The sequence below is a fragment of the Delphinapterus leucas genome, chromosome 7 (genome assembly GCF_059928025.1).
Source record: "Delphinapterus leucas isolate spDelLeu-1000000601 "Yukka" chromosome 7, BTC_Dleu_Yukka2, whole genome shotgun sequence".
Classification (NCBI taxonomy): Eukaryota; Metazoa; Chordata; class Mammalia; order Artiodactyla; family Monodontidae; genus Delphinapterus; species Delphinapterus leucas.
In genome coordinates, this window is record NC_143135.1 from 96,606,264 (window position 1) to 96,619,572 (window position 13,309).

The 13,309-nt window shown below is 46.2% G+C and overlaps 1 protein-coding gene across 5 annotated transcripts in view; it reads left to right on the forward strand.

Moving 5' to 3' along the window:
- Positions 1–13,309, forward strand: part of POU2F3 (POU class 2 homeobox 3) — a 79,430-nt gene that overhangs the window by 36,186 nt on the left and 29,935 nt on the right. The window contains exon 2 of one of the 5 annotated variants that reach the window (XM_089915707.1): positions 8,241–8,331. The exons of the other annotated variants lie outside the window; for them this stretch is intronic. The gene's annotated coding sequence lies outside the window, so the exon portion shown is untranslated. The remainder of the gene's footprint in view (positions 1–8,240; positions 8,332–13,309) is intronic. 5 annotated transcript variants of the gene reach the window in all.

A 13,309-nucleotide genomic window follows, 5' to 3' on the forward strand; every position in this document is an offset into this window, starting at 1 on the left:
GGCAGTGAGGTGAACGCTGGTGGCCTCTTCGTAGCGTCTCTAGCGTCTGTGGTGAGAGCAGAAGCCAGATTGCTGTCGTCGAGGGGTAAGGAGAAGTTAGGAAATGATGGAGACGAGGACTGCAGAATTCCGTTTCAAGGAGTGGGATGATAAAGGGATGCAGATGTTGGCTGAAAATGGAGACAGTGTGAAGGGAAGGTTTTGGGGATGAGGGAGACTTTGGTGGGCTGTGGGCCTGGGGAGAGATAGGAGATGCCGTAGAGGAGACAGAAAAGAGAGAACATGGGTGCAGGGTTTAGCTTAGAAGAAGAGAAGGGCTCTTCTGGGAGGGAGGGAGGGAGGAAAGGCTGAGTGCCCTGTGGGTGAAGTCAGGAGCCTGAGGGACAGCCTCCTGTTCACAGAGTTTCTCCACTTCCATTTCCTGCTCTTTTTTTTTTTGGCTGCGTTGGGTCTTCGTTGCTGAGCTCAGGCTTTCTCTAGCTGTGGTGAGCGGGGGCTACTCTCTTTGTTGTGGTGCGCTGGCTTCTCATTGTGGTGGCTTCTCTTGTTGCAGAGCATGGGCTCTAGGCGTGTGGGCTTCAGTAGTTGTGGCCTGCGGGCTCAGTAGTTGTGGCTCGCAGGCTCCAGAGCGCAGGCTCAGTAGTTGTGGTGCACAGGCTTAGTTGCTCCATGGCATGTGGGATCTTCCCAGATCAGGGATCGAACCCATGTCCCCTGAGTTGGCAGGCAGACTCTGAACCACTGCGCCACCAGGGAAGTCCCCATTTCCTGCTCTTTCAACCAACAGCTAACTTCAGAAGAACACTAGAAAGTATCATTGGCTTAAAGGGGCTTGGAGAGTCCACAGTGACAGATGCACACCTGGGGAGCCTTGCCCTGCTCTGTGCCGGTGACTTCTGGGCTCCTCGTCATCCAGGGCTGTGGGTGTCCACCAGACCCATCAGAGCGATGTCTCCACCTATGCTGTTGAAAGCTAAGTCTTGCTAGAAGACTTCACAAAAGTTCTCTGAGGCCAGAAGAGAGTCTGAAGCAAGCTGGCAGGTGTCTCTGTCCCTGAGCTTCCTACCCCCAAAGCTGAGACCCAGTGGCCCGGGATTCTATCTCAGCCCCAGGCCTGGCAGCATTCTCAGCTCTCCTGCGGCTGCAACATTCAGCCCTCCAGTGCCTCTCTCGGGAACCCGTCCAGCTAGTCCAGAGCAGTGGTCCCACTGCGCTCCCATAGAGCGTTTGGTTTTGAATCAAGTGGGATTTTCCTTCGCCGTTTTCACGACTGTGAGCTACCACGGATTCTTTTTTTTTTTTGAATTTTATTTTATTTATTTTTTATACAGCAAGTTCTTATTAGTTATCTATTTTATACATATTAGTGTATATATGTCAGTCCCACGGATTCTGGCTGCTCCTGGCATGCGTTGATTGTAGTGTTTAATCAGCTCAATGGGACATCTTCTCTAAAATCAACAAAATTCAGACTAAGGAAAGGTCTCTGAGGATTCTGAATGATGGAGAGGCTTCTCCGGGGAGGCCCATGATGGAGACACAGGGGAGGCAGGACCAGACTCTCAAGTGAAGGTCTGCAGTGAAGACATAGTGAGCCCCTCCCCCAGGCACCCAGGGAGCAGCCCCAGGAGGGCCGGCACCACAGTAGCTGAGCACCAGAGGACAAGGGAGGGAATTAATTGACCACATTTGACCGTTTAGTTGCACAAACCTGTCTAGCTGTGAGGGGTCAGAGGGGACTAGAACGTGGCCCCTGCCCACGGGAGCTCCCAGCTGGTGGGAAGAAAATGCAGCAGAGGCTGCGGAGGGGAGGGAGGGCCCCCGCACTGTAATAATCCTGATGGGGCTGGTTCAGTGAGTCTAGGAAAGCCAGGCAGGTGTGTAGAGCCAGGGGTAGTTGGCCCAATAAGCTGGAGGGAGACTCTGAGACCTCCCTGTGAAAGACCTTGGAGGATGAGAATTAAGGATGGCGAAACTCTTGATCCTCTGAGACTTGTTTCCCTCTGCTGCAAGATCCTTCTTCTGGTCCTGTACTTCTGGGTTGAGGCAGGATTATTGAGGGTGGATGGGCAGACTAAGAGAAGAGGATGCAGAGCCAGCAAGCCACATGTTGCTCAACCCTAAGCAGTAGGGTTGGGTTTTAGAGTGTTGATGTATAACATCCTTCTTCTTTCCCCCTCCAAGGTACCAAAGCAGTTGAAAAAAATAGATACAGGAGCCTGACAGATAGAGCTGCAGGGGGGACTGGGTTGGTTTTTTGTTTGTTTGTTTTTAGAGTGTTTTTATCGCCAAAAAGAAAGTGACACGGCTACCCTAGGAAACATTGCTATAAAAATCATTTAACAATAAAATTATAAAGACAAAGTAATGACAAAGATAGTGGATAATTCTACCAGAAAGCCTAGATGGACAAAAAATGTAGAGTGGACATCAAAACATAGCTCTTATATCTTTGTCAAACAAGAGAAGAGGAGAGCAATAAAATATTGTTTTTAGGAGATACCCTTTAAAAAATGTACAATTTATTCTAAAAGGCTGCACTGGAACAACAGGCCAGAACTTATATTCACTTAACTTGCTGGGGGACATGGCTTTGATGTGTAGCCACAACGGACTTTCAAAGGCCTTGCTCCAGAATTAAATACATCCACCTGGCACAGATAGAGCTGGTGGAGAACAGACCATAAAGTACCCTCCTAGCAAACAGGCAGGTCTCAGAAGGTGTCAAGTCGCACACACCCACTTCCTTCTAAACCTGTGTTCTTAGCCTTATCAGACCGAATGTTCATTGTAACAAGGATGCTCTAAAGCCCCTTTAATATCCTAGAATGAAATTTATAGAAAACATACATAAAAATCGGTAAGATACTCTAATTTGAATAAGGATTCAAAGGAGAATGAAAAAAATTAAAATGATATAATATGTATTTCAGCAAGTAAATGCTTGGGCACATTCCTCTGGAAGGTTTGATGAGCTAGTAGGATGCTTGCGCCTATATGAAGGTGACAGACACAAGTACAGACTGATATTGGTATGCTCTGCTGGCAGCTGAAAAGCCATGATTTTCCAAAATGTTAAACAACTCTTGGTAAACTTCCAAACAAAATAAAATATAATCTTTCCTCAATTTATACAGAAAATGGCATCCCGGAAAAAGTCAATGCATATCAGAAGTGTGCCAAAGATATGTTGTGCCTGCATAAAAACTGGAACTGGGCTCTAGGCTCATGTGATACAGGCAGGCTTTTTACTGACACGAGTGTCCAGTGGGGCGTTTGAAAGTCGCATGCGAGTTGTACAGGACACGAACAAGAGTTTCTTGTCTGGTACTGTCTTCTGCATTGCAGGATGTCTCGAATGCCTGTCCTCTGCCTGGTAAATGCAAATAGAGCCTCCTAATTATTAAGACAGAAAAACCACCACATAGATTTCAGGGAATGACCTTCAGGTTTGCTGTCATCCCCAGTGAGGACAGCTGACCTAGACTCACCAGGGACATAGGTCACTTCTACCAGGAGGCAGAGGGCAAGATGTTCCTCTAGCTGTGATCCTTCCACACAGAAAGACAAGGCAGTGGAAATGGAGGCTCCCCAGCACTGGGAAGAGGCACCCCCAAATAATACACACAGACCTGCCCTCAGAGAACTTACTTGCTATCCAATGAAGGAGACAGGTCTGAAAAGTTCCTTAAAATGTCAGAACAAGGGATATGTAAACCAGTGCAGCTTCAACAGGGAATAAGCTGGGCTTACTGAGTAACAAGGTTGATGGAGAACAGAATTTTCAGGCAGGAGATCATTGGTGAGAAGAAATGATTCCTTTCTCCAAAGTGATTTTCCCATTGTAGTCAAGATAATATAACAATAGAAATAGTTATTGGATCCTGCCTGTGTGCAGGCGCTGAGCACCAAACGCTTCATGTTTATTGTTCCATTTACTACTTAGAGCGACACTGTGAGGTCATTGGGATTATTCCGATTCTATAGATGAGAAAACTGAGACTCTGAGAGGTTAAGGAATTTTCCCACAATCACTCCATCCATAAGTGGGGAATTTAAAGCCAGGCTGGCCAGACTCCATGGCTCTCCCGCTCCATGGCCCTGCTCCTCTTGGAGGAGGCGGTTCCACGTAGCAGTTGAGCCGACTGTCTGTGTTGGCCAACCTCTCCGCGTCTCACAGTCTCATCCAAAAGTGAGGACAGTCATAGAGCCTACTTTCCAGTCATGTTGTAAGGGTTAATTAGAGATAAGATACACAGATTAGAATAGGCTCTGACATACAGTCATCCACCAACAACATTACCTGCTGTTACTTCTGATGAATGGGAACCCATCATTTTCTCCTCCCCTTCTCTCCCTGGATGGCTGCTGCACTGGGCTTGCACCAGTTTAGATGGGCTGCATCTAAACTGGTGTTTAGATGTTATCAGAAAGGAAATTTTTTTCTGAGACCCACGATCTCTCCGTCTAAGCTTCCCCCACCTACCCCAGGTTCGGGTGGGGAGCAAATGATGACTGTCTTCGCGTTTGGAGAGGTGGAAATTTGTCCTCCTTCGCCAATCATGCTCTGCTCTTTGGCCTGAGGCTCAGCTGTCAACTGTGTCCTGTTTGTGGACTGAGCCTTGTTGAGAGCAGCACGGTGTGGAGCAGGTAGGAATGGGAGTGGCTGGGGTTTTCGGGAGCCCTGCCCCTAGAACACCCTGGTTGACCCAGCTACCCACAACACCAGCACAAAGCCTCTCTGGGGTACTGGGTGTCAGGCCAGCTCATTCAGGCTGCAGCACGGGCACAAGCCCACAATGCATCTCGATGGGGAGTGGAGACCGAATGTTCCCCTCGGCTCAGGTGTGGGGTGGAGAGCGGTGAGGCACAAGAGGAGGAGGGAAGTGTCGGAACCCTCTCCCTGATTCTGCAGGGATCCAAAAGGGGGGTTTCTTTGGAGATTTTAATGAGTTGCCTTTGGTGCGTATAGATTCTGGTAAAGCAGGGCCAGTTCATCCCCCTCTCACATAGGAGTCTTTTTGGAGCAGGGGTCTTGAAAAGGAAACTGGAGTTGGCCCCAGTGGCGGAAGAAGTTAATACCACCCTGAGTTGAAAGGCACTGGGCCGTGCCCTTCATAAGCAGTATCTCCTTGAAATCTTACAGCAACCTAGAGCAGTAGCTTTTAGAACTCCCATTTTACAGATGAGGAAACTGAGTCTCAGAAAGGTCAAGAGACTTGCTTGGAACCAGGATTCAAACCAAGGATGATGGGATGTGCGAGGCACTTTGCCTAAAGTTATATCTTACTTGATATTACTTCATCCTTACGACAGCCCGGTGAGGTAAGCATGATTATTCCCATTATATAGCTGGGGTAACTATAGCTCAGAGAGGTTAAGTAATTTTTACCCAAGGTGGAGCTCAGATATACAACAGGCCTGTCTGACTCTACACTGTGTCAGGCTGCTTTTGCGAGAGACAGAGAGATCCTGCAAATCGACAAGCCCTAATGTTGCCCAGAGCCCCTCATCTGATGTCTGCACAGTACTTTTCCACAGGTCCCAAGCCCTCATGCTCACACCGCAGACCTCTCGCGGCCGGGGCTTGCCAGCTCGCATGGCAGAGATGCTATCTGCAGGCCCAGGGAAGGCTGCCAGGGGAAGGGTGGGGCGAAGAAGGGTTCCTACCCAGAGGGTTCCCCTACCCCAAGTGAAGGAGTGCCTCCCTGGGCCTGTGCGTGAGAAGGGTGCAGGGAGGAGAGGGGCGTTTTCTTGTGTGTGTGCCTGCAGGGCAGGGGGTGGGACCTGCCCTTCTCGTTGCCCCCCTGTCAGAGGGCTGTCGAGGCAGCTCTAGTACCTGGGAGATTCTCCTTCTCCCAGAATCACAGCTGCTGCAGAAAATAAACTTTTCCACCTCAAGCTTCCCTCTCCTAGTCTAGCCTGAGAATGGCTTTGGAGGCCGCGCTTAGGGCTCAGGAGCTGTTTCCTTGTAGCTGCTCAGTTCCCTACCAGGCCACATCCCATCTCACGGCCCCCTCTGCTTGACAACTTACAGAGGACCCATTAATCACTTGACAAGGGAACTGAGACTCAGAATGATAAAGTGACTTCAATTAAGTGGCAGAGCCAGGACTTATTCAATGGACCTTTATTCAGTGTCTACTTGATAATAGGCGCTGTGTCCAGTGCTGGTCTGCTGTCTCCAAATCCAGCTTATTCTACGAATCGGCTGACCCCATCGCCCCCATCGCCGCCTGGGCCTCTGCTGCTTTTGTTCAGATCCAGTGTCAGGACTCCCTTCCCTCTCCCCTGCGAGGCCACTAAAATACCCTTGGCTCCCAACCCCCAAGGATCCTTGGTTCACACCCTGTTTTGTTTTTCTGTCTTGGCAGCCCCTCCCCTGAGCCGGCATCTTCTAACATTTTCTCCACAGACTTCACTGGCATGGACTGCTGCAGGGTGTCTGGTTTTAGGCTTGCGGATGGCAGTGTAGTAGTGGTCAGAGGTCCAGCTCTGGCGTCGCACAGACCTGGATTTGAATCTCAGCTCTACCAACAGAAGCTGTGGAACCCGGTCACTCACCCTCCCCAAGCCTCAGTTTCTGCCTTTGTGAAAAAGGGGGAAATCATAGCGTCAACCTAATAGTATTGTTAGGAGGAGGATTACAAGCAATCTTGAGTGTAAACTGTCCGGGACATAGTAAGTGCTCAATAAACTGGGCTATTGTTGCTCTTGCAACATTATTGGTTCTAGATGCCCCGTTTCACATCAGCCTGGCTCCAGCTTGCGCTTCCTCTTAGCTCTGCCCTTGGGATCCTCTGAAGGCCGGAGGTTCACCGTTTTCCAGATGGCAGTTCTGCTCATTTTCCCCTCAACTGCTGGCATCCCTCTGAGTGCTCTTACTTGTGCCCTTGTACCTGACTCAGCCTGTTACTAGAGGAATAATAAGAAAAATATGCCAGACTCAGTTGGTGCTGGGTGAATACAGGCATGCCTCACCATACCTAAAAGGGTGGTTCCCGAAATATTGTACCTAAGTCAAAGTTTTATCAACTAAATTCTATTTTTTTTTCCACCAAGAGCCTGCTATTTAAAGAAATGTTACACTGGATCTTTTCAGAGAATAAAACATGCCCTTTTACAGTCAGTTGGAGCCAAGCATCATTTATAGGGTTTGCTTAAAGTGAGTTACATATCAATTCGGCTTTCCCTCGATGACATCTTCTCAAAGAAAGTGTGTGATCCTAACAAGGAAAATTTTAAACTTTACCCCATCACTGTGGACTGGCTCACTTGAGGACTTGGAAGTGGGTTTGCAGGCCAGTTGGGTAGCTGGTAAACTGACGCCCGGAAAGATTTGGACACCCAGTCCCTGGGGATAGATGTTGACTCATGCCGGGACCAGTGGTGGAGTGTTTCTGTGCCCCGTGTCCCGGGCTGGGACTCTCAGAGGTAAGGCTGCTAGGGTAAGAGCCCCCAGGACAGAAAGGGTTAACACCACTCTGGAGGAGAAAGCAGTGCAGCCACCCAAAGGCAAGGAGTCCCTTCCTCTCTGCAGTGAACCAGAGCCAACTTCCTTTCTGAGGGTTTGGTGCTTCCCCTTACACTGGGCCTGGCGGGGCAGAGAACAACCTCCTGGCTATCAGGGCACTCCCCAGCCTGGCCTGGCCCGCGGCCTGGAAGAGACAGACACTCTTCTGCAATAAAGCAGGGTGGGGAATGGCAGGACCTGGGGTTTGGGACTTTGCCCAGAATCTGGCCACTCAGCAAGGGCCCAGCACTCTTAGTGTGGGCTGCCTCATCCTGCGTGGGCGGGAGAAGGATCGGGGGAATCTAACCTCACAAGGGAACCCCAGGCCCCCTTCTTCCCCCGTCCTAAGGACTTCCAAGTACCGCCGGGAAATGAGCCTCTTTGAAATGATGGAAGTGTCCTGAAAGTAGAGAGGAATAAAGGAAGAGGCAGCACCTTTACAATGGCGTGTTAGTTTCTGCTTTATAATAAAGTGAATCAGTTATACATATACATATGTTCCCATATCTCTTCCCTCTTGCGTCTCCCTCCCTCCCACCCTCCCTATCCCACCCCTCCAGGCTGTCACAAAGCACCGAGCTCCAGCTCAACTCTGTTTTGAATGAGCCCTAGGACTGGCCTCTCTACCCGCACACACCCCCACCCCCGCCCTGCCCCCTCACTCCCCATCGCCCTGCCAGCCCCTCGTTCATCTTTCCAAACTCAGCTCAAATGTCTTCTTCTCCAGGTAGCCCTCCAGAAGATGGGAAATATTTGAGGAAACAGTCTATATTGTATTGATTACGGTAGAGCAGTGCCTGGTGCAGAGCAGACATTCAGTAAGTGTTTCCTGAGTAGATGGATTGATGGATAGCTGGAATGAACCTATCCGCCCATCCCTCCATCCTGAGTGCCAGGAACTCCCATCTCTCTGCTTTTCAGGGCCTTCTGCTCCTCATGCTGCTCTGCCCCCTGTCGTCTTTCAGCCAGCGATCCGCAGAAACGCACCCCTTTTCCCAGGGAGGTGAGCTTGCTGTGTCTGCATGTAGCGTGTGTGGTGGGCTCCATCCAGTCAGCTCTGGTAAATATTTCCCAACTTCGCCACTTGCTGGCTGGGCCCCAGGAGTTGTTGGATGAGGCGTCTTAGCTTGTTTGCTCAGTGGGTGCTGGGTGTCAAGGCCTACCCTCTAGGGATCAAGGGTCTGCACATAGGACTCTGGCTAACCTAGTTTTTTTAAAGTCTTTGAGGTTGAGAGTTCAGTACCAAGCTATATATCTCAAGCCAGAATAGGCCCTTTACAAATGCCCCTTAGGGAAGACAGGACTGAGGTTCTCCTGGGACTGCCTTCTCCTGGCCACTTCAATGGAAAGTATGGTTGGGGATATCCAGTGACATCTGATATCACTGTGACTTTAGTTTTCGTCAACTGTGGAGACAAATGTGGGTTGAGCTTCTAACTCTAGAGTGAGTTAGAGACGCATAAACCCTTAAGGCTAAAGGGTCCCTTAGCACCTGTCCCCCTGTTCCCAGAAGGGTTCCACAGATCTCTGCAGTCTGGCACCAAGGCTTTCTTCTTCCTTTCTCCTATCCTGTCTGTCGATACACTTATTTATTCATAATATTACATCTTTCGGCTAAATTTTCACCATCCACAGTGACATCTTAAAAGAAGAAAACAGCAAATTTTTATAAAGCTCAATGTATTCAATTTTAACAGTCTGAGATTTTGCATTTTTTTGGTATTAAAATATTAATGGTATGTAATGAAGTGATGACCTGAGTAGGTGATACTCATTACTTTAATATTATTTGGCAAAATAAAAGAGTACTCTCTGAACTCTGAAAAAAAAAAAAAGATTTACTTGTCAGGAGCCTCAAAAGCTTAGGAACCAGTGTGATTCCAGCCTAACCTACCTCCTGGGGCACACGTTCTACTGCTGACACCCCTGACAGATGGACGCTGGCTCCACACCTCTGCCAAAGCTCTCCCAGGAATTTGGGACTCACCACCCAGAAGACAGCCCCCTCCAGGGTTGAGCGGGTTGCAATGCTTCCTCCTGAGAGACCCCATCAACCTCCCTGTGATGGTCCCCCCGTGGTCATCACTCTGCCTGCCTCAGCTCCAAGGCCCGAGTCCATCCCCTTCACTTGACAGCCGTTCAGTATTTGAGAAGAGTTCTCACGCCTAAGTCTTCCCCTTTCCGTGTAAACATCCAGAATTCCTTCAATAGTTTCACGTATCAGGTTTCTGATTGCCTTGTTTAAAGCAATTACACACATAGTACATGAATGCTGTGTATACTTGCTTGTGAAAATATTTAATAATAGAGATAAACAAGAAGAATTTTGTTCCCTGTTCAGCCTCAGCCCTCTTCCCCGAGGAAACGCCTCTTATCGGTGTGGTGTGTATGTGTTTAGAAGAATCTTCTTTCTGCACGTACATGGATATGAATACAAACGGAAATGTATAAATATACGTGGAGTTTTAAAAATGCATATATAGGTACATATGTAGGTAGGTATAAATTATACAGTGTGTATTCTTTTGAGACTTTCTTTTGAAATTTAAACATAAGATTTATAGATTGTTTCATGGCAGTACGTATAGGATTGATAATGATTGTTGTTAATGACCACGTACTGCTCTACTGTTTCCATGTAATTTTACTGCTCCATTGCCCTATCAACGGGCATTAGGTTGCTTCAAATATTTTTGTACAATGCTATACAAACTCTTTGAATTTGTTTGCGCCTTGATGCCTTTATATGTATAGGTTTCGGTCTTCCAATCACCCTCTTTAAGTGTAGTATCCACAAGCGTACAACTTTCAATACCCAGATGACATCTGGCTAGGCCAGAGCACAGTGGGACCCTCGGTTCATTCATTCATCCATTTATTCATTCAACGAAACTTGGTGGAGCGGGTACCATATCTTTATCATGCCCTGATTTCTTTCCAAGCCCAGGTAAGACAGTGGCAGGCCTTGTTCCGCCTGAACTTGCATGGTTAAGTAGGGGAACCTCCCTCCATACTGTACTGTACTAGGATGGTACAGCCTACCCTACAGATTTTTTAAAAGATAATTGTATCACACTTTCAACTTACATGCTCTTAGGGTCAGTTAACACCTCTCAAGTCTTTTTTAAAAAATCTGCACTGTTGCCTCAACTTGTACAGTTAATTTTCATATTCTTAGTAAAAGATTTTTACAGTTCCTCTTATGTTTTATCTTATTACTTTCTTCCCTTCCTTGCACAATTTCAAGATTTTTTTTTAACCTTGATGTCTTTGTGCAAGGTACTAGCTAGCCCTGCTCGTCATACAGAGATGAATGCAGGGCACATACATCATCATACTCTAAGGTACTGATAACATTCTTAACAAGACTGGACGATGAAGAGAGTCCCATGACATGCCATTGGAGACATCCCTCCTGGATGGCATTGATTCATTAACTAACACTGTCTCAGCCCTTATGACCCCACCTTGACCTCCAGGGACATGTGTATATGTATACATACAATAATTGCAGCATTCACCTGATCCTCATTTCTAAGAACCCTGTATAAAAGGAAATGAGCCTAGTTTGGCATGCCTTTTTAAGTCAGTGTGATACAGTAGAAAGAGGGTTGATTCTGGATCTGGTCAGACGTAGGTTCAAATTCCAGCTCTGCCACTTTCTAGCTGTATGGCTTTTGGAAAATCCTTTGACTTCTCTGAGACCCAGTTTCCTAAATTCAAGGATTATTGAAAGTATTTATACATCAATTCTGCATCTATTTAATTAAGCACTTACTAAGTGACAGACAAGCTAGATAGGTGTCCCAGGTAATAAATGTGCAGAATCATTAACTTCATATCGTTTTGGTGACAAAAGCAAGGAAAGTTCTTCCTAGAATAGGTTTTATAGACATTTAGCCCTAACTCTTGAGACCTGGGTAAGACTCAGAGATGATTTTCCTTTTATAAGTAGGGAAACATATACTGTCAGAGAGTCCCTTGGCTCAAGTTTACTCCGCCTTTTGCCAGTAAATTTGGTAACTGCTCCTCAGCCTTAGAGAATTTAGCTTACACTGTCAATTGTGTGGGTTCAGCCAACCATTGTGCCTGGAGCCCTGTCGCAGGCTAATAAGGGTAACAGGATTGATACGTAGTCAGTAAAAATTGAGCCAAAGGGCGAGCCCCATGTCAAACAGCTACACAGAGCCACTGCAGTGCCTCACTTATCCAGAGAGCCAGCAGCCTCACCAATTTAGAATCCAGCTGAGAATAAGAAGGAAGCAAATGAGACCTGGAGCCAAACCCTTTCTCAGAGCCTCTAACTTTTATTTTAGAAACAGTTATAACAAACTTAACTATCTGGTTTTTCTAGCCCTTAGCAAATAGAAGTTGCGAAGTTGAGCTGAAATAGGGGCTGCTAGAAGCAAGGATACCAACAGTAGGATAAAAACCTGGTCGTGAGAAAGGAGGCAGAAAACCTGGAAAAAGCAGAGCTGCAAAAACAAAAAGAGGCAATTCAGGGCCATTTAGTGCTACTGCCAACCGAGAGGCCAAGCACTTCAGTGTCCCCGAGGGCATGATTGCTTCTAAAAAGAGTTCACAATTGAGTCATTGACTAAATTATCTTTCAGGTGCTATTCAAGGGAAAGAAGAGATGTATATAATACATTAATAAATATCAAAAACAAAACCAATAAATATCTATCCAAAACTGAAATAAAGACTTGGAGCTACAAGAGATCGATTTCAGCGATTGAAAATCCGTTTATTTGGGGAGGCTTCCTCAGGAAATCCTAGGAATTTGAAAGATGTGTTGAATGATTTTTTATTGAGGCACAGTTGAGTTATAATATTATATTAGTTTCAGCATACGACACAGTGATTCAAAAATTTTATACATTATACTTCATTTGTTATTATAAAATATCGGCTATTTCCCTGTGCTGTACAATAGATCCTTGTAGCTTGATTATTTTATACATAGTAGTTTGTACCTCTTAATCCTCTACCCCTATCTTGTCCCTCCCACCTTCCCTCTCCCCACTGGTAACCACTAGTTTGTTCTCTTTGTCTGTGAGTCTGTTTCTGTTTTGTTATATTCATTCATTTGTTTTATTTTTTAGATTCTAAATATAAAAGATAACATGCAGTATTCATCTTCCTCTGTCTGACTTATTTCACTAAGCATAATACCCTCCAGGCCCATCCATGTTGTTGCAAATGGCAAAATTTCATTCTTTTTTATGGCTAATATTCCATTGTATACATATACCACTTCTTCTTTATCCGTTCATCTGTTGATGGACATTTAGGTTGCTTCCATATCATGACAATTGTAAATAATGCTGCTATGAACATTGGGGAATTTGAATGAACACTGGAGAATTTTTGAATTAGTGTTTTCATTTTCTTTGGATATATACCTAGTGGTGGAATTGCTGGATCATATGGTAGTTCTATTTTTAGTTTTTGGAGGAATCTCCATACTGTTTTCCACAGTGGCTGCACCAATTTACATTCCCACCAACAGCATACAAGGGTTCCCTTTTCTCTACATCCTCACCAAAATTTGTTATTTATGGTCTTTGATGATAGCCATTCTGACAGGCATGAGGTGATATCTCATCGTGGTTTTGATTTGCATTTCTCTAATGATTAGCAATGTCAAGCATCCTTTTCATGTGCCTGTTGGCCATCTTTATGTCTTCTTTGGAAAAATGTCTATTCAGTACTTCTTCCCAGGTTTTAATTGAGTTGCTTGATTTTTTTTTATATTGAGTTGTATGAGCTGTTTATATATTTTGGATATTGACC